The sequence below is a fragment of the Nothobranchius furzeri genome, chromosome 3, assembly GCF_043380555.1.
Source record: "Nothobranchius furzeri strain GRZ-AD chromosome 3, NfurGRZ-RIMD1, whole genome shotgun sequence".
NCBI lineage: Eukaryota > Metazoa > Chordata > Actinopteri > Cyprinodontiformes > Nothobranchiidae > Nothobranchius > Nothobranchius furzeri.
In genome coordinates, this window is record NC_091743.1 from 84990470 (window position 1) to 85014204 (window position 23735).

At 40.9% G+C, this 23735-nt stretch overlaps 1 long non-coding RNA gene across 1 annotated transcript in view; it reads right to left on the bottom strand.

The window, feature by feature from the left end:
• Window positions 1–7386: 7386 nt before the first annotated feature.
• Window positions 7387–23735, bottom strand: part of LOC139068914 (uncharacterized) — a 58553-nt gene continuing 42204 nt past the window's right edge. The window contains exons 2-3 of the long non-coding RNA XR_011520164.1: window positions 8780–8856; window positions 7387–8562 (exon numbers count right to left, since the gene is read on the bottom strand). This is a non-coding gene — a long non-coding RNA (uncharacterized lncRNA). The remainder of the gene's footprint in view (window positions 8563–8779; window positions 8857–23735) is intronic.

Consider the following 23735-nt stretch of genomic DNA (forward strand, 5'->3'; position numbering starts at 1 on the left):
ATCAAACGTGAACACACCCTTTGCTGTCAGCGTATCAGGGAAATGTCAGCTTCTCAGGGGCTGAAAGACCTGTTTGTGGCATGCAGTTTATTTAAGTTTTACGTTGAATTGGGAGGTTTTTAAAGAGTTCCTGCAACAGAAAAATCTCTAAACTCACTGAGGGGCTTTTGATCATTTTTATGTTGACAGAACAACCAGGAAAACAAATGAAAATGTGTCATCCCAATGGAACATAGGAGCTGTTTGGAGAATAATTCAGAAGTTTTAATATTTTCTGCTTAAATTTCAATTTAGAAATGGGTATAAAATAATATTTTTCAGGTAAAATCCCATCTATTAAATGATTGCATTTAGAAGAAAATTTTTCTCTTTGTTTTGTTGGATTCCTGCATGTTTCATCACAAAAAATTTGCTCAATATTTAATATAGTTATTTACTTTGCTACTTTCTTTATAAAACTCGTAGGCTATCAAAGAAAAATACATTTTTAAAATTGTGGGTCTGGGAGTTTTTTTGCTTTTAGCTTTCTTTTTGCTGGATTGGTAAGACATTAAACAAAAGCTCTTAGCTAAGGCCCTGTCCACACGTAGCCGGGGATCTGCCAAAACGTAGATATTTTTCTACGTTTTGGCCTGTCATCCACACGAAAACGGAGTTTTTTCACACAAAAACATCTTTTTAAAAATTCCGACCAAAGTGAAGATCTGCGTTTTCTCCGGGTGTCTGCGTGTGGACAGACAAAACCGGAGTTTTAAGATCCGCAACGTCACTTTCCGCGACAAAAAAATGCTGACATCACGTGTGCGACCTGTGTTTACACTAGCCGACAGCATGGATGCCCTCAGAGCTGCGCTCGCTTTATCAATTGTCCAAGCACTTTTTGCTTGTTTGTTTTTGCAAGCGGAATTACTGCTCCTTGCGGAAGACCACAGACGAAGGACGAGGTTAAGAACGGGGAAGTATTGCCGCCTACAGGTCTGGCATGTCCTTAACAACGTATTTATCCGGGTACGTGTGGACAGAGTTGTTTTTTTAACGCGGTGGTGTGGATGCAAGTTTTTGGAGGGGCGAATATTCGTTTTTAAAAACCCCGGCTACGTGTGGACTAGGCCTAACTGGAAAAAGTTCTAAGTGAGGATTGTCAAATTCTCACCGGCTTCTTCTGATGTTTCTAAGGGGATGCCCCAGGGATCTATTCTTGCCCCCATTCGTTTCCCTTTACCTTTTACCCCTGGGAGTGACTATCCGGAAACACAAACTTAACTTCAATTCATATGCTGATGAGGCCTGGCTAGTAGTTTCTTAAATCTCAATGAAGAAAAAAAAACAGAGGCCATTATAGTTTATCCCAAATTAGAGGTCTTATCAAACATTGCTGATCTTGGGCTCAGATGCGCTTGTTTCAGAGAAGTGCTTGACACAGCAGGATTTGGAGTCTCATTTCCTGACATTTGGACTTCTCGCCACGGATTGGATAACAGCAACACGAGTCTTCCACTGACTCTCGATGTTTTATCTCCACAAACAACTCAAGCCTGAAGAGTTCTGCTATGTGGTGAAGTTGCTACTGCCACCGGTTAGCTTCTACTAGACATTCTCTGTCGTTTCCTGGATTCTAAGCCAACAACAGCCTTCTCTGTCCTGAGTGAAGATGGGTGAGTCCATGAATGTTAAGTGACAGTGTGACGTAGATCTGTCAGGATTTTCTAATCCTGGAGTTTCACCGTCTATTTTCTATCAGAAGCTAATGCAAGAGATACGTGTAGGAGACTATTTTCATGTTCAGCCTGCATGAAAAAAAAAACCCGGAGTGACTGATTATATTCAGAAATAATCATTTAAACTGTTTTTCCAGTGTCCCACACCTGTAGTTGCATCTAAAATCTTAGTTGAAGTTCTTTATTTCACTCTCAGATGAACATTTGGGAGGAATTTCACTCACTCCCTCTACGTCACTCTGAGGTCGTGTGAATTGGTGACAAAATAGTAACTTTTACCTGTTTGAAAACAGAATACTTTGCATCAGCTGAGCGAAGATTTACCCAAGCAGCTGAGAATCTCTGAATAAATCAGCCCGAACATGTGAGAAGGTTTCTGGACGAGGAAGACGAACGTCCTCCCAGAGCTAACTTCAAACCTCCGTCTCCTCTCACAGCTGGAGCGGTTCTTGTGTGGCCCACCTGGCTGCTTTTACCTACCAGAACATATTTCTTCCCTGAAACTCCAGAGACACGACTCGCTGAAAACTTATTGAGGTTGGTTTATGCATCAGCTCACCTCTGAGGCCAGTTTAATTGAAAACATCAGGTCTCCACGTTTACGAGAGGACCGTAAAAAAGCCCTCCTGGCTGCAACACGACCCCGCTTGTCTGTTTAAGTGTGTTGGAGCCCTGCATGACGGCCTGGAACAGAACGGCGTGACTTAAGCGTCTCGTGCAGTCAGGAGCTGCAACGCGACGAGCTGCAGTCACGCAGCGTGACCTGGGACGAGGTCCAGCGTCGGCATGTAGGACGCGTCCCTGGTGGACGTGTTCTCACGGTGAGGTAATCCATGAGGTCACCGCTGTGAGCTGATGCAGGTGGAGACGAAACAAGGGGACCCAAATGAGCACAAAGATCAGGCATGTGTTTGCTCTCAAACTAATAAAAAAATAATGTTTTTAGTGCTGTCAGAGTTTCTGTATTACTGAAAGGGCGTCTTTTCCGGTTGGGTAAATCCCAACTCAGAGCTGCTGGCCAAGAAGTGATGATTTGTGTTTCTCTGGGATTTAAAACTCAAGGTAATGTGTCTGATTTACGTCCATTTTATTGATGGAGACAATTGATTTAGTCCAATTAAACGTGTCATCTTAGGATAAAATGAGAGAAAAAACATTAAAGAGAAAAATTCATTAAAATTAGATTTGAACTTCATCCAGCAGCTCTTCCAGCTTTCTGTCAACAGTTTGGTTTCAACATCAAAATATAAAGTGAGAAAAATCAGGTCTATAAAATAAAATTTTCCCAGTATGGACGGACGTGATGCATCTGTTTTGGCCAAGTGCTTCTTTTTATGACCAAATCTGTTTTTGTAACAACCCATGAAACGTTTTCTTTCTACCAGTTCTTAATAAATGACGTAAACCAGTTTCTCTCTGGGATCCAACTGTTGTTGTAAGATATTGATGAGGAAGTTTGCACTTTATTCGCCACATGTGACCAAGTGAAAGGAAATCCAAAATACTAATTCTGTGTCATTCCCAATGAAAATACGCATTTTTTCTCACAATTTAGTCTCATCTAACTATCAGCGCTCACCGACAGTGAGATGTTCACTAAATTGACTTTTTAAAGGTGCCAATATTTACAGAAGATGGGAAATTTAATTAGCTTGTTTATTTGTTTGCTATTCCCTAAATTCTGACAAAGTAAACATGGCACATTGTACTCTGAAACATGCAAATCAAACAGAAATAGTGTGGCATAGTGTTTGGTAGTTGTACGCTGAATGATAAGAGACAAATAATGTAGAAAACAAAACTGCTAGAGTTTCCTTGTAAACACAAAGGTCACAGGAAGTGGGACTTTACAAGACCGGACATGATTTACACGATTTAGATATCATTAACGATTTTTACTCAATCCCAATTTAGGTTGGATGCCATTTCAGCCACTTCCTTTTCAGCGGCCAAAACTTCCAAGATTTAAACAAAAAAATTATTTTCAGTCCCATATTTCTACTAAAAGTACAAAGTCATCAGCACATAGATATTTGAATCTTCTTCCACCTGATGTGTCTCATTGCTGTACGACTGATGGTTTGTATGTGATGTTTGGCTGATGTTACCAGGCTGTGGTTTCTGCTCAAGATGGCGCCAGTGTTGCCGGCTTGCCGTCTGTCAGCTCCTCTACTTTTTGTATTTTTATTGGTTTTAGCCTGTGTGTTACAACCCGCTCACCCGAGATTGGTGTATGATCGTCATACGCTATTTAAAATAGGGTTTTCGGTTGGATTTTTACCGTCTGAAGCTGTTGAGCACCAGAATACTTCCTCTGCCCTCTACCTGGATGGCCTTTCGGCATGCTGGGAAACACCGTTATTGGGAAGCAGCTGCATTGGCACCCTTAAATTTCTTCTGAAATGATTCTCAGTCTTGGTTTCAAACTGCTAATATCCATCAGAAGCTCCAAATACCTCCAATAAGCTTCTTATAAGACTTCAAACGTCAGCTTTAGTCGCTCTTACAGTTTCCACCACTCGAACATGTACTTTCCTCTCCTCTACCCTGTGTAATTTTCCTGAATAACCACCAAATGGAACAAAAGTTAAATTTACACCACAGTGAGCAGTATGTCATGTGAATGAAAGAGCTCTGCTGATGATCCTGTGGCTTGGATTTCACCTAACGCCGCATGACGACTACCTGTGTGCATTAGAAACAACACACAAAGCTTAATATGTTAAAGCCTCAGTGGACTGCCGGATCCAGGAATTATTCCACAAGAGCATCGCTGGCAAGGCCGCTCATCTCAGAGCCGTGCAGTTTTAATGTTTACCCAAATTCCCCACAGATCGGGAATACTATATATCAGTGAGAAGTCATGTTTTTCAAATACATGACCAAATGTGTTTGGATTGGCGGTCAACAGCTACTTCAGATTTAACTCGGACTACAAGGGCTGATAGGTGGTGCAAAATAATATTTTCTGTGTGTCAAACATCTCCTGGTAAAGGAGTGTATCCGATGAGTGTTTACGTAAGGCTGGCTTTGTGTCAAGGAGAAGGAATTATGAAGGTCTGGGACACAGATCAGTCACTGGGATCCATGTGAAGTTATGGAGCCACTGGACAGAGATCAGATTTGAGTCCTTCCTTTTAGCAGGTAGTCCCATGGAGAGTTATTACCAGAGAGGATGCTGCCAAACATGTAAACAGACGTGGAATTGAAGAAAGTACCCACCAGGCTGCACCCAAGAGTGACTGATTACTGGTGAAGTTTCCTCAGGAGATGTTAAGGGGACTTCTTCTCTGTAGGAGTAAAAAATAAAGAAGTCTCAACACTACGATATGTTGGGAAAATGACTCATACCGACATCAGTGGATTACAGGATGGAAGAAGATTCAATCAAGAGACTCAATAGAAATGCCAAACGGATAATCTTTTAAGAGTCCAACAGACTTTTATGTCCAACTTAAACCGTCACAAGTAAAACAGATGAATATAGAGTCCTGGTTGTCAGCTGGATAAAAGTGGAACGATGCTTCCAGAACGAGGAAGGATGGATCTGATGCTGCTGAGCTTTAAGGTAAAGCTCTAGATCTACTGGCCCGTCCACAGTGGTCGGGAGATCTGGATCATAAACCAAGACAACAAGATCCAGGATCCACAAAGCTAAAAAGATCTTCTGAACCTTCTACTGTAGAACAGAATGACTACTCCTCCTGCTCATTGACAGAAGTCATCTGAGGTGATTCAGGTATCTTGACTATATCAGTTCCTAGCCGCCATCATTCCAAGGGTCACCCAATCATGGGAGGAGACCTCGGAGAACACCAGGAAATCGCTAGCCTGGCAAGCCCTCCTATATACAGTCAGTGATGGGAATGGTGCCGTTTAAAATAACTGTGTTACTAAAAAAATAGTTTTTTTCAGTAACGAGTAATTTAAATAATTACCATCTTATTTCAACATAACGCCGTTTCCATCACTGATAAGAAAATGTGTGCGTTACTAATTCAGCAGTGCTGTGTGTTGAAGCCATCATCAGCTGATTGGTAGCTAAAGAGGTGAATGTTTTCATCCAAGCGCATCACGTGATGACTAGTCTACAGCCGCAGACCCGCAGATTCGCTGCTGCAGGCGTGACCTATGGTCACGAGCTTTGAGAAGTGACAGAAAGAACGAGATTGCGGGTACAAGCGGCCAAAATTAGGTTTCTCCGCAGGTTGGCTGGGCTCTCCCTTAGAGATATGTTGAGAAGCTCGGTCATTTGGGAGGGGCTTGGAGTAGACCCGCCGCTCCTCCACATTGAGAGGAGCCAGTTGAGATGGCTCGGGCATCTGGTAAGGATGCCTCCTGGACTATGGCGCGGTATGGGGGCCAAAATTAAGACTACTGCCCAGCAGCAGGAGGCTATATAAATTCTGAAGCAAACTACCGACCTGATTAATGATAAGCTGGCGCCGGTAACTGAGAGGCTGGCGCTGCTTACTGAGAAATAGCACCTTTACCGGCGTCACTACTAGATACGCTAGGGACTAGCAGCCCTCAGCTGGTCATTGACTGGTTCAAACACTCCCTCTGCTGTCTATTAGCATGAACAGTCTAGCATTAGCCTGGATGGGCTGGTGTTAGCATTGTAGAGGCTAGCCATTAGCGTGCCTAGGCTGGCCACTAGCTGACTAGTGACTCTCTGAGACATGCTAATGGCTAGCCTCTCCGATCCTAACCCTTACCCTATGTAAGCAGCGCCAGCCTCTCAGTTACCGGCGCCAGCTTATCATTAATCAGGTCGGTAGTTTGCTTCAGAATATATAGCCTCCTGCTGCTGGGCAGTAGTCTTAATTTTGGCCCCCATACCGCGCCATACCTGGACGCCTCCTTCTGCCTGGCGCCCCTAAGCGTTGCATAAACTCTATACCCCCTTTTTGCGCCACTGGTCGCAGTAACATCCCATCCACCTAACCGATAGCGAGCTGGGCTTGGCAAGACACAAGACTGTTTGGCCCTGCTGAGGCTCCAATAGCGTGTGGCTAGACCAACGTGCAAAACAAAATCATTTAGCTTCAGTTACGGTCTGTCTAGATGTGTAGGCTGGGAACCCGCTGCACTTTGAACGCTCTGGGATCTTTAGGAGGATCTGGATGAATGATTTCTTGGTTTTCTCTCTTGGATATCCGTGACCTGACTGGTTTAGTGGAAAATTTGATGGAAGGATTTGATAAAATGAAGAGATGAGACAAACTTTAATTTTTCTAACTTTTATATTAAAAATTCTTATCTTATTTTGGTGCAAGCTATAGATTTGTTGCATGTTCTCTTGAGCACATATATTAAAATAATTTATTATGCAATAAATCAAGTGATCTAAATGTAAAGTTTTATTATGAACATTTGATGCAGTTTTAATGAACATTTTGAATATGGATTTGTGCTTTAAATGACATTTCTTTCTGCTTATTGAGATATTTTGTGATTAAAATATTGAAACATTTTTAAAAAATGTAGTTTTCAAAACAGTTTCTTTTTTCCATTTTTAAATAATTTAGTTTTGATTTATATTTTTACACATTTATTTATTTTAATTCATTGTTGAACAATTTTTAGACACAAAAATATATTAGACTTTATTATAATCAAAAATATGTTTTAAAAACATTAAGATTTCTTAGTTTTTTCTTGGCAGTTGAAAAAGAATATTTTTTTTCCATATTTTCATTTCAGTTTTGTGTTTTACTCACTTGGATTTTTGATCATCTGTCTTCAAAAGTGTTATTTGTTTGATTTATTTGTGTTTTCTGTAACGTTTTAACATTTGCTGATGTATTTTATTCAAATAGTTTAGTTTTCTAAATGTCACACCTCCCTCATTTTTATTTATTTATCCAAATAATTGTATTATAACGTATAATGAACCATCAAACCTTAAATATTTACGGTTATGGTTTGGGTTACTTTGACTCCAAAGATTAAATCTTAATGAAAATCTCATCTTTGCTGCTAAATGAAGAGAAACAGGCATTTTCTTTTGTAGTGTGATATGAATATGATTTATGACATTTGACTAAATCTAGGGGTGCGACTTTGATGAAGTGTAGGACATCTTGGACTTCAACCCTTAGAGAAAACGCCGCCGTGGTTCCTGCATCACCTCGTTTATTTCCTGACCCCAACGCCTGACGGTACGCTTCGCCCATGTTGTGCATCTTTGCCTTATTTTCTCCCGTAATTCAAACTGAAATACTTCCAGCCATTTGACACAATTAGGCGCTCTCTTCCCACCGCATCGCATCCTGCTGGATGGCCCTCATTATCACGAGCCCTCGCCTTTTAGATAACTTATAATGAGGCCGAAAATGTTTCACATTTTGCTTTTTCTCCTACACCGTCGCTTCAAAGAGACCTACTTCAACCTAATTAGGAGTTTCAACGGCTCCAGTCAAATGCTTTCCTTGTTTCTTACGGGGTTAACAGCGGTGCATGTAGATTTCCTCCAGACAGGGTCTAAAGCCATTACGGCGAATCTGTGACAGATATCGCTGATGTCCGAGTCCTACGGTAATGGTGTTCGGTGTGGAGTTACCGCGCTGATCGTGAGGATGTTGTTACTCAGATAATGTGAGGCTTTTTGCTTTTTGTTCCCCAGATCAACTTACATTTACATCTACGGATCTGGGACGCTAAAGGACGATTACAAGATGAAAACCTGTTCTCCTTCTCTCTGCTGTTGGACGAGCAGCTGAAGGGCCCACCAGGGATCAGAGATCCTCAGCGAGTGCATTTAATAGTCTTCCCATTCATCCCGAGCACCTGGTCTGAGATTCTGGACGGGAATAAACTTCCTCTCCGAGTCTCTTGAATCCTGAGCAGAAAATGGGAAGCAGGTGGTTGCTGTTACTTTTCCAGACATCTGTGGACTTAGTTCACCGTTCCTGCTTCTTCACGGGACAGTTGTAATGGGAATTGCTTTTAATAAAGGTAAAGTGTGTTGATTTAAGATTATAGGAGTCTAACTAAACACCAACCTCTATATGACTGAATTTATTTCAAAGAAAAATTCCCTTTATGACAATTCGTACAAGAAGACGGTGATCTGGTAGAAGACAGCAGAAATAAACATCAACTTCTTCTGGCCTTGGCCATCCTTGGCTGCCTCCTGGAAAACACAAACATGGAGCTAAGACAGGTGCTGTGAGGTTAGGGGCAGACGGCTAATGAAGCTAACGGAGGTTTACAGGTGCTTTTAGCCAGACAACTGCAGTTAAGTGACTCTTTTGCCTTCTGTAACACTTTAAACATGAGAGCAAGGCTGAGGCTTTCCTTGGACCAAGCCACTAGCGCAGATGGCTCATCAAATGGACACACCCTTACTTATTCATCATTTCAAGCTTTAATTTAATCTAAACGGATGAGTTACAAAAAAACATAAAATGTATGTAATGTTTTTGAACCAGGTCAAAAGTGAAAAGCCCTTTTTACAGCACACAATGCTGGCTAATCAGCGTGGTATTACCACAACGGTGTGTCTTATAAACGTGTCTGCCGGTGTCGGTACAGGATCTGCTCGGGTGCAAGATCGGCTCGGGGTCCTTTGACTGCCGATAACATCAAAGTAGTTGACTGGCTGAACATGAACCTTACGGAAGTTACTTAATCACGTTACGTTGGTCCAGGCAAATTTTTCTGTTGGAAAGATGGACAACTTTTACAAAGAAATCCATCATTACCTCTTTGAAAATACACTTTTAGCATAGAGCTGCATGTATATTAGGGCTGAACGATTAATTTCATGTGCAGTTAAATTGCGATGTGACAAAAGGGGATTTTCTAATCGCAAAGGCTGCAATTTGGCACCGAGTGGTTAGCACAATGCTAATATACATGGAAAAACCCATAGGAATGCTAATGCTAATATCAACGATTACATTATTACAAATTATGAATTAGAAACGTGCCAAATGATTACATTTGGAGTCTAACAGAAAGTAAAACTACCATCAATCAAATAAGTACAGACAGGTATTTTAGTAAAGCCAGAAAACTTTTAACTCCGGAGTTTTGGCTAGCAGCTATGAGCGTAACTGAACTACGCATGGACAAGACGTCAAAAACTCTAAACACAAAGTACTTCAATAAACGGGACACACTTCTTTCCTGCAAATACAATTTCACAGGTGTTGCTAATACCTATGATCCTTCAAGGGATGTGCTCAAAGAGGAGATCAACATTATGAATACAATATAGTGTTTTATTTTACAAATACCATTATAAACACAAACTTATGTCGTAAGAAACATTATTTTAATAACGAAACTGCTAAATTCTTTCCAACAGTATAGATGTGTAGTGTATTTTGTCCGAGTGGGTTTGCCGTACTTTGACGTCATCTGCAGTCGAAGGACCCCGAGCCGATCTTGTACCAAAGAAGAAACTATGACCTTTTTAATTGTTTTAGAAAATTCCTAATCTGAGATTCTAACAGAAATCTAGAAGGAACTGCAGCGACCAGTTTGACTCAGTTTTTGTACCAAATGGAGGCAACAGCAATTTGTGTCCATTTGAGACACGTTCTTTGCATTAAATAGCAAGTTTAACATCACATTTACTAATTTGATGCAGATAACTTGCAGGAAAAACAACACAAATGATCTTAAACTGCACCATGAGTAAAAGAAAGTCACCTACAAACACACACTGTGAGCCTTTTCGAATCAGCCGGCTGTCCACTCAGATAATCACAGCGGTGAACTCGACCCCACCGACCTATCTCGACCCTCAGCAGTTCAGCTTTCCACTTGAGTAAGTTGTAGGTGTGTTTACTGGGCGCCAGCTTGTTGCTGTTCAGAAAATGAGCGCTGAACCCTGGAGCTCACCTGACTGCAGCACGCTGGACCGCAGCCAGCACCAGTGTGTCTCTTGAGAGTGTGTGTGTGTGTGCTTCCTTTCCCATAATCTTGTTCGAGCCACAGAGGCTATAAAGCTGTCAGTGAACATGCACGACACGTCACCTTTGCCGGGGTTTCTCACACATGCCTGCAGAACTGCTGCATTATCACTCAGAATGAGCCACTGTTACACACTCAGAGAGGTATGCACATGAGAAAACGCACCATTTGCTCTGCAAACCCATACATGTGCAGCGTTTTAGCCTCTGCAGTCACCAGTAATATGTTAAACCAGGAGCCTGTGACAGGTTAAGAGTCCTTCGGTGTATTAAGAATCACAAGTGTTTACACACTGCAGCTATTGGATGTTATGTCACAGAGTAAACTCCCAGACAGATGAATCAATGATGAACCTGCTCTTTTTCTTCCTGCAAATAAAACCTTCTGCCGCTGAATCGACTCTTTTTCTCCCCCATCGTTCGACTGATGGGTTCATCTTTTAATACCATTCATAAAAAACGTCAGCGTCTCTCTACTGTAAAATACAGCTAAATAAAAGCAGGAACAAGTTCAGGGTTCAAGTGTTCAGTGTGTGGGGGGTCAGCCAGCTCCTGGTCTGACAGGGGGATTATGGGAAACAGATGACTTATGCTTCTAATTTGCAGCCTTAAATTGCAAACAGAGTTTCAGAAGTCCAGGAGCTATAAATGCAGGGAGAAAGGTGTGTGTGTGTGTGTGTGTGTGTGTGTGTGTGTGTGTGTGTGTGTGTGAACACATTTGTTTCATGTTGTGTTTTCATGCAGAGTGATGAAAGCAGGAGACAAATAGAAATGATCTAAATGTCATCAAAAGAGAAAACAGTCGAAGGTCAACGGTTTCATTAATCTGTTAATAATGAATGGATATCAGCTGTTCAGCCACGTTTTAATTCTGGGTTTAAATAAAAACAAAGTGATGTCAATAAAAAAGATAAACAACCAGATTCCAGCAAGGTACACTATTAAAGATCATGAATGCATGGCTAACTCACTTGTAGAAGGTTTACTTGGGAATTAGCTTGCGTGAAAGAAAAAAAAGTCTAAATAAAGTTTCATTTAAAGAGTAAGTCACCCCCAAATCAACTTTTTTTTGCTGATAAACTATATAAATGTGTGTCTAATTGTGGTCAATAATTTGGTACTTCAGTGCATTTTAGTTAAAATTTAAATATTCTGCCTAAAACTGTCAGTGTTGCACCGTCGTCGGGTAAAAACTCTGCAATGCATTGGAATTTAAATCTGCCACCGCTGTTGGCTAAGAGGTATGCTATGATGTAAACTGGTACATTATGATGTCACAATGCCGTTGTGAGCCTGTGTGTGTGTGTGTGTATTTGTTAGCGGCTCCGCCCTCACTGTCTGCTAGGCAACAGCATTTGTTGCATTTTTCAAACAGGAAGTGAGAGTTGATTAAGAATCTGGTAGGGGTGACTTGCTCTTTAAAGTGACTTTTATAATTCACACCTGAATGCATGACATCAAAACAGTTCCCAAGTGCACCCGGACAGCAAAGATCCACGTCATCACTCTAATGTGTAAGTTAGCACACATTAAAGTCACACTGTGCAACTTTTTCATATTTTTAAATCCTTTTTGTGAGCCGCTATGTGCTAAAATGATCCTCTACAGGGTTAATGACAAGTCATTCAGACCCCACCACCCTCTGTGGCCAGAATTTCGCAATTGCAACTTCAGAGTGCTGGTCCCTGTTGGGAGCTGACACGCTACTGCTGCAGTCTCTTTTCAGCACGTTTCCTGCATGTTGTACATCATGAGCACAATAAATTGTTTAATTTTGTGATGAATCACTCCTGTAGACACTAATGAAGGCTGTGGAGACATGTCAGCTGTTCGCCAGAACTTACATTTACATTTTTACGTGCTGTGGGGCCATCTTTTGGGAATATTTCAACCTGTTATACATCAATCCAACCCTTACATTCTAAATTTTAATAATCTATATGTAAAATGTTCATAGCCACTACAAATTTTACTAAAAAAATGCAATTATCCATACAGAAATCAAAAATTGTTTCTTTTGTTTTTACACGTATTTTTCATTTTACAGAAATGCCACACCTTTATCCCTCAAAATTGTTAATGAAGGAGGGAATGGGCTGAAAATGACATGAGATTTAGCCTTAATGGGGAAACATAACTCTCTACCGTAGTCCAAAAATGTGTCTCCCAAAAATTGCAAATCAATTTGCAACTTCATGAACAAGACCAACGCATTTCTCACAGAAGGCCAGGACCATGAAGTTCCTATTGTCTGCTCAGTTAGGAGGGGATGGAGAGATTTGCATGTGAAATAGCATGCATTAATGTTCCTGCAGCTTTGAATGCATCGCCAGGTGGGTTTTACTACATAGGTTCTACACAGATATGTCTGTTAAATAAAAATAATTTATTTCTTTAAAAAAATGTGCAGATATTTGTGTTAGAACATGTAAGGTGTAAGTGTAAATTTATCTGAGATTCTGTGTGAAATGTGTGATCAACTGTCATAAAATCCCACTGTAACAACGATCTGGCAGAGGAACACATTTCCTGTGAAGGTAAACAGCTGAGCCAGCAGCTCTAATCCAGCACCTGTTGGCGATTAACCTCTTCGGCTAAGGTAGGAGGAGAATCGCACGGATTTCTGTGGTGAGCAGGAATGCAGCGCTGGGACACCGGAGACACAGTCCAGATTCCTGACCAATGAGAGGAAATGCCCAAGTGACAGCTGAGGTTTCACCTGGCACCTGTCGAACGAGAGCGGCTGTTTGACTTTATCAGTGTGAGTTAGTTTGTTCACGGACAACATGTCGGTCTAAACTCTCAGTCAAAAAGGACATGGTTTTGAAAGAAGCCATTTTTGTTATACAGGAAACAGGAAGTCTCAGGTTCCAGAAGCAACAATACAACTTTAAACTGAATCCCCAGTTTGTCTCACTCCAATTTGTACCTTCATGCATGAGACCAAAATATCTCATATCCACCACAACCACTCAGGAGGGAGCGAGGGATTTAAATATTAATTAGTTTGTAATAATAGAGAACTGCACTGCAATATATATATATATATATATATATATATATATATATATATATATATATATATATATATATATATATATATATATGATTTCTATGAAAGTAAAAAAAATCACTTTTTTAAAAATTCTTATCTTATTTTTAATTCTACAATGAAAATAAATTATTTAAAAAATCTCATTGCCTAAATAAGGTAAACATTTGTAAATATTATCTAAATTTTCTTGTTCTGAGTAAAAAATCTGTTTGGTATTTAAAAGTTGCTTGGCTAAAAATGCTTAAATTAGCCTAAAATTGGATTATTTAGCTCTTTTAAGATTTCTAGACAAGCAAACTTTGTATGCCCCATTGGTAGATTTGTTTTACTCCAGTTATGACCATTTGGTTCAGATTTAAGAATATTTACCTTATTTTAAGCAATGCTATTTTTCTAGAGAATCATTTATTTTATTTTTAGACTGAAGATAAGATAAAAAAGTCTAAAATTAGGCTTTTTACTTTCTTAGAGATCTGTTTTATAGGGTTTGGACTTTGGTGTTAAGAAGGTTTAACAGAAAAACAAATATGCATAAAGTCAAAGTTTGCAGCCTCAGGTTTTATGATACACAAATTACAGAGGTCTGAAGAGTAATCAGATGAACAGTTAATCAGAAGGTCCCTCTTTGGTATGAAAATTAACATAATCCCAAATAATCCTGAAGAAAGCTTCAAGGTGCCAAAAATGTCCAAAAGCACTAGAAACCTCTTCTAATGTAGATCTATGGGATTGAGCCATCGTCCGAACAGATGTTGCTCAGGATCTGCAGCAATTAGGTGTGAGTTCATCTGCAGCAAATACAGGTGCTGGCCAGTAAATTAGAATATCATCAAAAGGTTGAAAATATTTCAGTAATTCCATTCAAAACGTGAAACTTGTACATTATATTCATGCAATGCACACAGACCAATGTATTTCCGATGTTTATTACGTTTAAATTTGATATTTATAGGTGACAACCAATGAAAACATCAAATCTGGTATCTCAGAAAATTAGAATATTCTAAAGGCCAATGAAAAAATGTTTGTTTCTCTAATGTTGGCCAACTGAAAAGAATGAACATGAAAAGAATGTGCATGTATAGCACTCAATACTTAGTCGGGGCTCCTTTTGCCTCAATAACTGCAGTAATGCGGCGTGGCATGGACTCGATCAGTCTGTGGCACTGCTCAGGTGTTATGAGAGCCCAGGTTGCTCTGATAGTCGTCTTCAGCTCCTCTGCATTGTTGGGTCTAGCGTATTGCATCCTCCGCTTCACAATACCCCATAGATTTTCTATGGGGTTAAGGTCAGGCGAGTTTGCTGGCCAATCAAGGACAGGGATACCATGGTCCTTGAACCAGGTGCTGGTGGTATTGGCACTGTGTGCAGGTGCCAAGTCCTGTTGAAAGGTGAAGTCTGCATCCCCATAAAGTTGGTCAGCAGCAGGAAGCATGAAGTGCTCTAAAACTTCCTGGTAGACGGCTGCATTGACCCTGGACCTCAGGAAACAGAGTGGGCCAACACCGGCAGATGACATGGCACCCCACACCATCACTGACGGTGGAAACTTTACACTGGACCTCATGCAACGTGGATTCTGTGCTTCTCCGCTCTTCCTCCAGACTCTGGGTCCTTGATTTCCAAAGGAAATGCAGAACTTGCTTTCATCAGAAAACATAACTTTGGACCACTCAGCATCAGTCCAGTCCTTTTTGTCCTTGGCCCAGGCGAGACGCTTCTTGCACTGTTTCTTGTTCAAGAGTGGCTTGACACACGGAATGCGACACCTGAATCCCATGTCTTTCATGAGTCTCCTCGTGGTGGTTCTTGAAGCGCTGACTCCAGCTGCAGTCCACTCTTTGTGGATCTCCCCCACATTTTTGAATGGGTTTGTCGTCACAATTCTCTGCAGGGTGCGGTTATCCCTAGAGCTTGTACACTTTTTTCTACCACATTTTATCCATCCCTTCGCCTGTCTGTTAATGTGCTTGGACACAGAGCTCTGCGAACAGCCAGCTTCTTTAGCAATCACCTTTTGTGTCTTGCCCTCCTTGTGCAAGGTGTCAATGATTGTCTTTTGGACAGCTGTTAAGTCAGAAGTCTTCCCCATGATTGTGGTGCCTTCAAAACAAGACTGAGGGACCTTTTAAAGGCCTTTGCAGGTGTTTTGATTACATCAGCTGATTAGAGTGGCAGCAGGTGTCTTCTATATTCAGCCTTTTCAGAATATTCTAATTTTTTGAGATACCAAATTTGGAGTTTTCATTAGTTGTCACTTATGAATATCAAATTTAAATGTAATGAACATTGGAAATACATTGGTCTGTGTGCATTGCATGAATATAATGTACAAGTTTCACGTTTTGAATGGAATTACTGAAATATTTTCAACCTTTTGATGATATTCTAATTTACTGGCCAGCACCTGTAGAGGATTTAAAGGATGGCCTGTGTCAAGAAGGGCAGCAAAGACGCCAGGCTTCTGTAGGAAATCCATCAGGAACACACAGATTTTCTGCTGAAGGTCCAGGAATTCGACTGTAGAAAAGCAAGTTTTGCTGACGTTTGGAGCATCTGAAAAAATAATAATTCTCACACCGCTAACTCACAGTTTAGCCTCAGAACAGACATGAATAAATAATGGTACCTAAACATCCTCCCAGAGGAACTCCTCCAACCATCCAACGGCAGGTTTGGTGATGGTGTTCTCTGTCATCACCAAACACCGGACCAAAAGGATAAAGTCAGAACGAATTGGCTTAATGTACAAATTATCAATAAGTTTGGTCTACAGCTTTCTACACAATTATTCCATTGAGCACCTTTTTACCAGTTCTAAAGTAGAAAGGGGAAAACACATTCTGACAAACTCTTAAGTATTAGCTCCATCAGTCAGGATGTCGTTCAGGAGATGATTAACAGTCTGTTTGGGTGAACTGCAAAGGTCTAGAAGAAGAATCAACACTTTTTGCCTCTTTGCATAAACTTCCTATAATTCATTTATTTCATTTATTTATTTATAAAGATTCTTCCATGACCTTATCAGCAAACCAAGGTGCTGGACACAACCACAAAACATATGATGATTAAAAGAAAGATAAAACGATAAAACAACCATCGTAAGTAAAAGTTTTATAGGTGAGGTTTACTCACTTATTCAATGCATTTGCAGTATTCTCTAGTGTAAATCAATGCCTTATGAGTCATAAAAAATAAATAAATAAAAACAAAAAGCCATGATGCTCCTGTTCTGAGATGCAGAAGTTTGCTGGTGCAGAGGTGAACTGAAAACAGCAGGATTACTCATTATTATTGATGGTATGTTTTGTTTATGTTTATTTAAAGTGACCCACAATTGTTAACCTATAGGGCATGTTGTGATCTGTGGCAGAAACTGGAATACCCGGAGGAAACCAACTCATACATGGGGAGAACATGCAACTCCATGCAAGAAGGCCGCAGTCGGATTTTGAACCCGCAACCTTCTTGCTGCAAGGCAACAGTGCTAACGTCTGCACCAACACACAACTATGCACTCTCCTCGCTTCTGATTGGCTAACAGAATGCATCGTTGCAAATTCGCTATCACCACGACCCTCTCTGCTCTTTCTCCTCGCTGCAAAAAAAAAGCCATCTTGTGGGCGGGCTTGAGCCAAGGTGGGCGAGGCCAGCAATGCAAATTCACAGTGTGACATAGATATGTGAAGATTTTAAAATCCTAGAGTTTCACCATACATTTTCTATCAGAAGCTACTGCAGGTGAAGGGTGTAGGAGACTGTTTTCATGCTCAACCTGAATGAAAAACTCAGAGTTATCAATTATAATCAGAAATAATCATCAAAAAATGTTTTTTTTCAGTCAACCAAACCTTTAAAATATGTTAAATGTTTGTAATTTCACAGAATTTGACAACAGAAATCAGTTGTGTCCCTCTCTAAACTGTTGCCCAGTTTTGTGTGGTGCTTTAAAAGCCTGAGTTCTTTGAGAACCAAAACCTAGTTTGTTAGAAACAAAACATACAAGCAAGTGATGGGAAACAACATGAGGAATTCTGAATGGAAGGAAACAGAAACGGCTCTGTGACCAGCTTTTATTTACAACCCACGGTTGCCTTGTAGCTGGGCGATGAGAAACTATACTCAAATCAAAATTTCCACTCCGGTTTGGACCAAAGAAAACAAACTATAGGTGTGATTGAAGCTTAACTTAAGATAAGACCAAAAACTGCAAGGGAATAATCAACGTTTGCCACGGGCCATTTCCTTAATTGTGTTACTGTTGTGTTGCTGGTGTTGGACCCGGCTGCAAACATGGGAAAATTCTTTAGTCTGGAAATAAAAGCCAGCTTAAAACTAAAGAGTACGTTCAGTCATAAACAGAGAAAAAAAACACAGACACGTGCACACACAGCACCTAATACAGGGGAGAAAATGTCATTTCCCAGAGTGAAACAGTTGATAAAACCACTGCTAGTGGAGCTCTCTTTAGTGTTGACAGAGATTCCTAGAAAAACATCCAAACGCTGTGAAAAGCTCCTTTCCCATGGCAAACACAGTATATCATAGCAGGGAACAACAAAAAAAAAAAAGCCATTAATGTCTGAGTAAATAAAGACCACATCAAAGTTTTTCTGTCTTATTTATGCTGAGCTTCTCACAGAAAACACAGGCGGCATATTTCACGCAGCCCCATGCAATATAAAGCAGAACAAAGGTCAACGTCATCCGTCTTTGCAACGCAACGCATTACGGTGAGAGATCTTTTCATTCCAACGTGGATGTATTACTTGTTCTGCAAAGGTCCCAAACATAAAGAGATTCAGATGCGGATAAGGAGCGAAAACAAACGTTAACGTCTGACACCATTTACAGATGGAGTGACTGGCAAAAGAGTGACAGAAAAAAAGAAGATAGAAGGAATAAATGTGGAAAATCACAAATTACATGTACTGCTTTTGTCCATGCTATAGATATCAAGCTGCTCAGGAGACGAAACCAGAAATAAAGAAATCTGAGCTCACTATTCGAGTTTTTGCTGCTTTTCTGCTTGGAAATCACCACTGTGTGGTCAAAGCGTCATGTGTTAAATGTTCATATGCTTTTTAACACTTCTCATTGAAACATTCTCCATAAAACCACATTAAAGGGATTTTCCACTCAAAATTAAAAATTGTCTGTTGACATATTTCCCAGAGTTGGATAAGTGGGTAAAAACAATTTTTAACCAGCCCAGTCATTCTCCTGACCTGGCTTGCCTCCTTTAGCTTTAGCTTAGCATAAAACACAGGAAGTGAATGGATCCAACTAGCATTGTTATTAAAAACGTCCTTAAAATCACTCGGTAGTGATCTCAACTCTGCTTGGTGACCTAAATAATCAGACTGACTGCAAGTGAAAATAATTAGTAACATAAAGGAAGCACAGGCGCCATTTTAGACTTGGGACTACTTTATGAGAAATCACAGCTGTAAGCCTCCACTGAAAGGTGCTAGGCAGCCTCAAAGACACCTGCTTCTGTAAACACAGATGCACACATTGTTAGGAAACTGACAAAAACACATGCATGCTTTTCTGAGCCAGAGGACTCCAAAGTGCTCTATGCTACATTAAGTCATTCACCCATTCACATATTGGTGTTGATGAGTTACAATGAAGCCACAGCTGCCCTGGGGCACATTGAGGCGAGGCTGCTGAGCGCAGGCACTACCAATCCCTCGGACCACCAGCAGCAGGCAAGGAGGGTGAAATGTCTTGCCCAAGGACACAACGACTGACATGGCAACTGGAGCCTGGGTTAGAACCTGCAACCTACCAGTTACAGAGCAAATTCCTAACTCCTGAACTACAGTCACCCACGCCAAGCCTTAAGCCTAATTTATACTTTTTCGTCTGTGTTGGTACGGAGACACGCAAAGCCATTATTGCATCGGTGAAAGAGCTCTTCATCTAGCTCGCTAAGGGTGATGGACACGTGTCCACATTTTTAACTATTCGTTGAAAAAGAAGAAGACTTCAAGCTTGTGATTGGTCAGGACGCTACTTCCTGTAAATCCGTCAACAGCGCCATCTTTGACACTTCAAAAAATGAAAAGATATATTGTGGCAGACATGGAACAGATTAAAGAACGTATTGCGTAAAAAGTCTGAAAATATGAATGTTTATTCACCCGTCAATGAAGGAGTTCATAGACGTGCAGCAATCGCTTTATTCATTGATGGAAAAGACGAGAAATATAGGTTTCGAGCAAGCCCTCATAATTCGGGTCTGGATATGAAGCAAAACAGGAAGTGACAAAAGTTGCAGTTCCACCCTCATCCACTGGGGGATGGTGACAGAAGCGAGCAAATCCTCATTGACTCCCATGTTAAAAATACCAATTTCACAGCAGAAATAAACATGTTTACAGGCTGGTACCAAAACATGTTTTTGGTTTAAATGATCTAGTTTACACTCATGACAACTCTGAGAGGGGTGAATTTTATTGTCACTCTTCTGTTTAAGTGCATCAAATGCCTAAAATTCTGAATTATTAATGAGCATCAGACCCACGTGACTGCAGAGCTAGCTCCGACGAAAGGCCTCAGCCTGAGCCTCGGCCTCACCTTAAAACTGCTCCACGATTTTCATTCTCTCAACTTAGACCATTAGTTGTAGCGTTTGTGTGTTCTTTTTGGATATTATTTGCGCAATTGTTGGACAAAATAACTTGCTGTGGTATTAATTGCACTAACAGTGCGCCCAAGGAGTCTTCCCTTCATTTTTTTCGGTAAGTAAAATTATATTTATGTATTTATGCTGATGATTTTAGGTCACTGCAGCTCTTGCGCTAGCTGAGCTTAGATTTTAACATGTACTGTTTAACCATGAAATTTAAATGTAATAGGGTAAAACTCAGTGCATTTAACATAATGCTGCACTTATGAAAATGGGTTGAAATATAACATGTTGGTGGAGCTGGCTTCCGACTATCGGTATGGTCCCCTCCCCTCAGCGGCAGCTCGGCGCACCTCTGATCGCAGCGCCTGTCTGCTGCGCAGCTGCCGGCTAGTGGAGCTCTCGGGAGACCTCTGTGTTCCACCCGGTTTTACCCAGCGTTCAGCCCGGCACATCTCTGACTCAGAAGCTCCGGTGTTGTGCACAGTAAACTCCGGTTGTAGCTAGGTAGCTACCTCCGTTTGCATAGCTCCCACCTCCGCGTTAGCTTTGGGTTAGCTTGTAGCTACATCGCTTCAGTTCGATGAGTGTCGTCATTTGATCCCAGCTTTATAACCCTCAGCTCAACCTTTTTTCCCTTTTAGGGAATTGTCTGGGCTTGACGGAACCTGTGACACGGTCAAAATGGCGGTGGTGGCCACCTCCCATTTTTGCACAAAAACTTATAATTGGAACCTATGGACACGAATTGTCCAATATATATATATGACGATGGTTTCGAGGTGCCGATCGCATGAAGAGGTGGAGGGGAATGAGGGTCAAATTTGTCCATGTTGAAAAGTTTATGAAATACATTAATCTCATGATCAACATCCAGCGTCCATTGCTCCCTGTAGGTGGCAGTATCTGCAGTAAGGCGTTTCCTGTTTTCAGTGTTGCACTACGTGTAGCTTTTCGGTGTTTGTAGCTCGCTAAAATTAAAATAAAATTCTCTGTACTAGAATATTTCTGAGTTATTGTAGCACAGGGATTCCCAAAGTGTGGTGCGCCCACCCCTGGGGGTGCGCGAGCTGCCGCTAGGGGGTGCGCGAGGTGAAAAGTGTAATGGCTGCGGAGCTCAGAGAAGTCTGTCGTATGTCACCGTTAGCGTAGAAACTCATTTGTGGGTGGGCCAAAGAAAAAGTAAGTGGACACAATAAATGTAATTGAAAACAAGTATATTTTTGCGCGCGTGTCCTCCGCATGTGCCATAGCTTCATAATAACAATGCGCCAAGCTTCAGCACTCTGGCCTGCGCACGCTGATATGTTCCGTATTTGATCATTTTTAACGGTGTTGGAAGAATCTGAAGGTGGTGAGTCATTCTGGCAGATTGTAATTAACACCTGTCTCATTCAGGTGTTCTGACGTTGTAAACCTCACACACAGAACATCGTGGATGTAACAAAATAACAAGAAATGATTCCCATTCAGGCTATTAACAGCGCGCTCAAGATCTGAAGTTCAGAGTGCGTCTGTCAGAGGTCAGACACGTTCCGGCTGAACCACGGCTCACGGGTGCACAAGTGAGCACATCTGGGCTGGGCAGAAGGAATTTTACAACATTGGTTTAAATAGCGCGAGACGCGGTGACTTGAGCGGCTGTGCCGCGCGCGCACACACACAGAATCAATAAGCGCACAAGCTGCTTTAACTCCGGCCCGCTGTCAGACTGAAGGCAGAAATGAACGCTGCCTCCACCGTGATAAAAACTTTTAAGAAGTTATTTTTCATTCAAGGTCAAATTAAGATATTAGCTTCTGGGATGAGTCGGGTCCGCTCCAGCCAGTGACTCCGAACCTGACCACAAGTCCACTGCAGCATTTGTTATTCCGGTCCGCATGACAGCGGATCGCAGATTCAGCCACACCATAAAACAGCAATAAGTCGGTCTGAGGCAAAAGTGAACATCATGGCTATATCTTGTCCCCTATAGACATTTGATTACGCACGAGTAGGTGATCAGCTCAGGTTTACGCAGAGCAGAAGGAAGGAGAGCGCTCTGGCCGCACAGGTTAAACGTTCCTACTTTAAGAAAACCGTTAAATTGCATTGTTTATGTGCTACCTGGGCACTCTAAATATTTATTCAAAATGAAATCAAAGGAAATTGTAATGATATCGAATGCTTATTAATTACTATTTAAAAAATGAAAGTGATGGGGAATTTTTTTAACCCTTTCTGTTAAGCTTGACATCTGATATATATATATATATATATATATATATATATATATATATTATATATATATATATATATATATATATATATAGAGAGAGAGAGAGAGAGAGAGCCATGCCCCGATGTGGGGGCTGGGGGGGGGGGGGGGGGGGGCGTCGACATGGTCGGGACATAGAAGGGGGTGCGCGGCTAAATAAGTTTGGGAACCACTGTTGTAGCACATAAGCAGGCTAAAACACACATTTTCTGTGTTTTAGCCTGCTTAATAGTGGCCGTCCAAGTATGTGAGCATTTAAACACTAATGATCTGTTTGAGGAATTTCAGTCTGGTTTTAGAGAGTATCATAACACTGAAACTGCATTAGTGAAAGTTACAAACGCCATTCTCATGGCCTCAGATAAGAATCTTGCGTCTGTTCTAGTCTTCTTAGATGTAAACGTACATGACAAATCTTCATACTCCAGGGTTACTTGTGGAGTACCACAGGCTTCAGTGCTTGCACCAATTCTTTTTACTATATATATGCTCCCAATTGATAAAATCATTAGACAGCATGGGATAAACTTCCACTGTTATGCTGACGATACTCAGTTATATCTATCAATTGATCCTGATGAACCTAATCTGTTAGTTAGATTACAGGCTTGTCTTGAAGACATAAAAAAAATAAATGACTCAAAACTTTTTGCTTTTAAATCAAGACAAGACTGAAGTTCTCATCTTTGGACCAGAAATCCAGAAAAGGAAATTGCTTAGTCAATCACCTGATCTGAATGGCATTAAATTAGTCTCCGTGATTAAAGTAAGGAACCTTGGTGTTATCTTTGACCAGGACATGTAATTCAAATCCCATGTTAAACAGGTTTGTAGGATTTCCTTTTTCCACCTTCAGAATATTGCTAAGATTAGAAGCATCCTTTCCAGGATTGGTGCTGAAAAACTAGTTCATGCATTTATTACATCAAGACTGGATTACTGTATTTCATTACTCTCAGGACGTCCACAGAATGTAGTTAAAAGTCTTCAGTTTGTCCAAAATGCTGCAGCTAGAGTTCTGATGAGAATTAAAAAGAGAGATCATATATCTCCTGTCTTAGCTTCCCTACATTGACTGCCTGTTAAATTCAGAATAGATTTTAAGATCCTTCTTCTCACATACAAAGCTCTTAATAATCA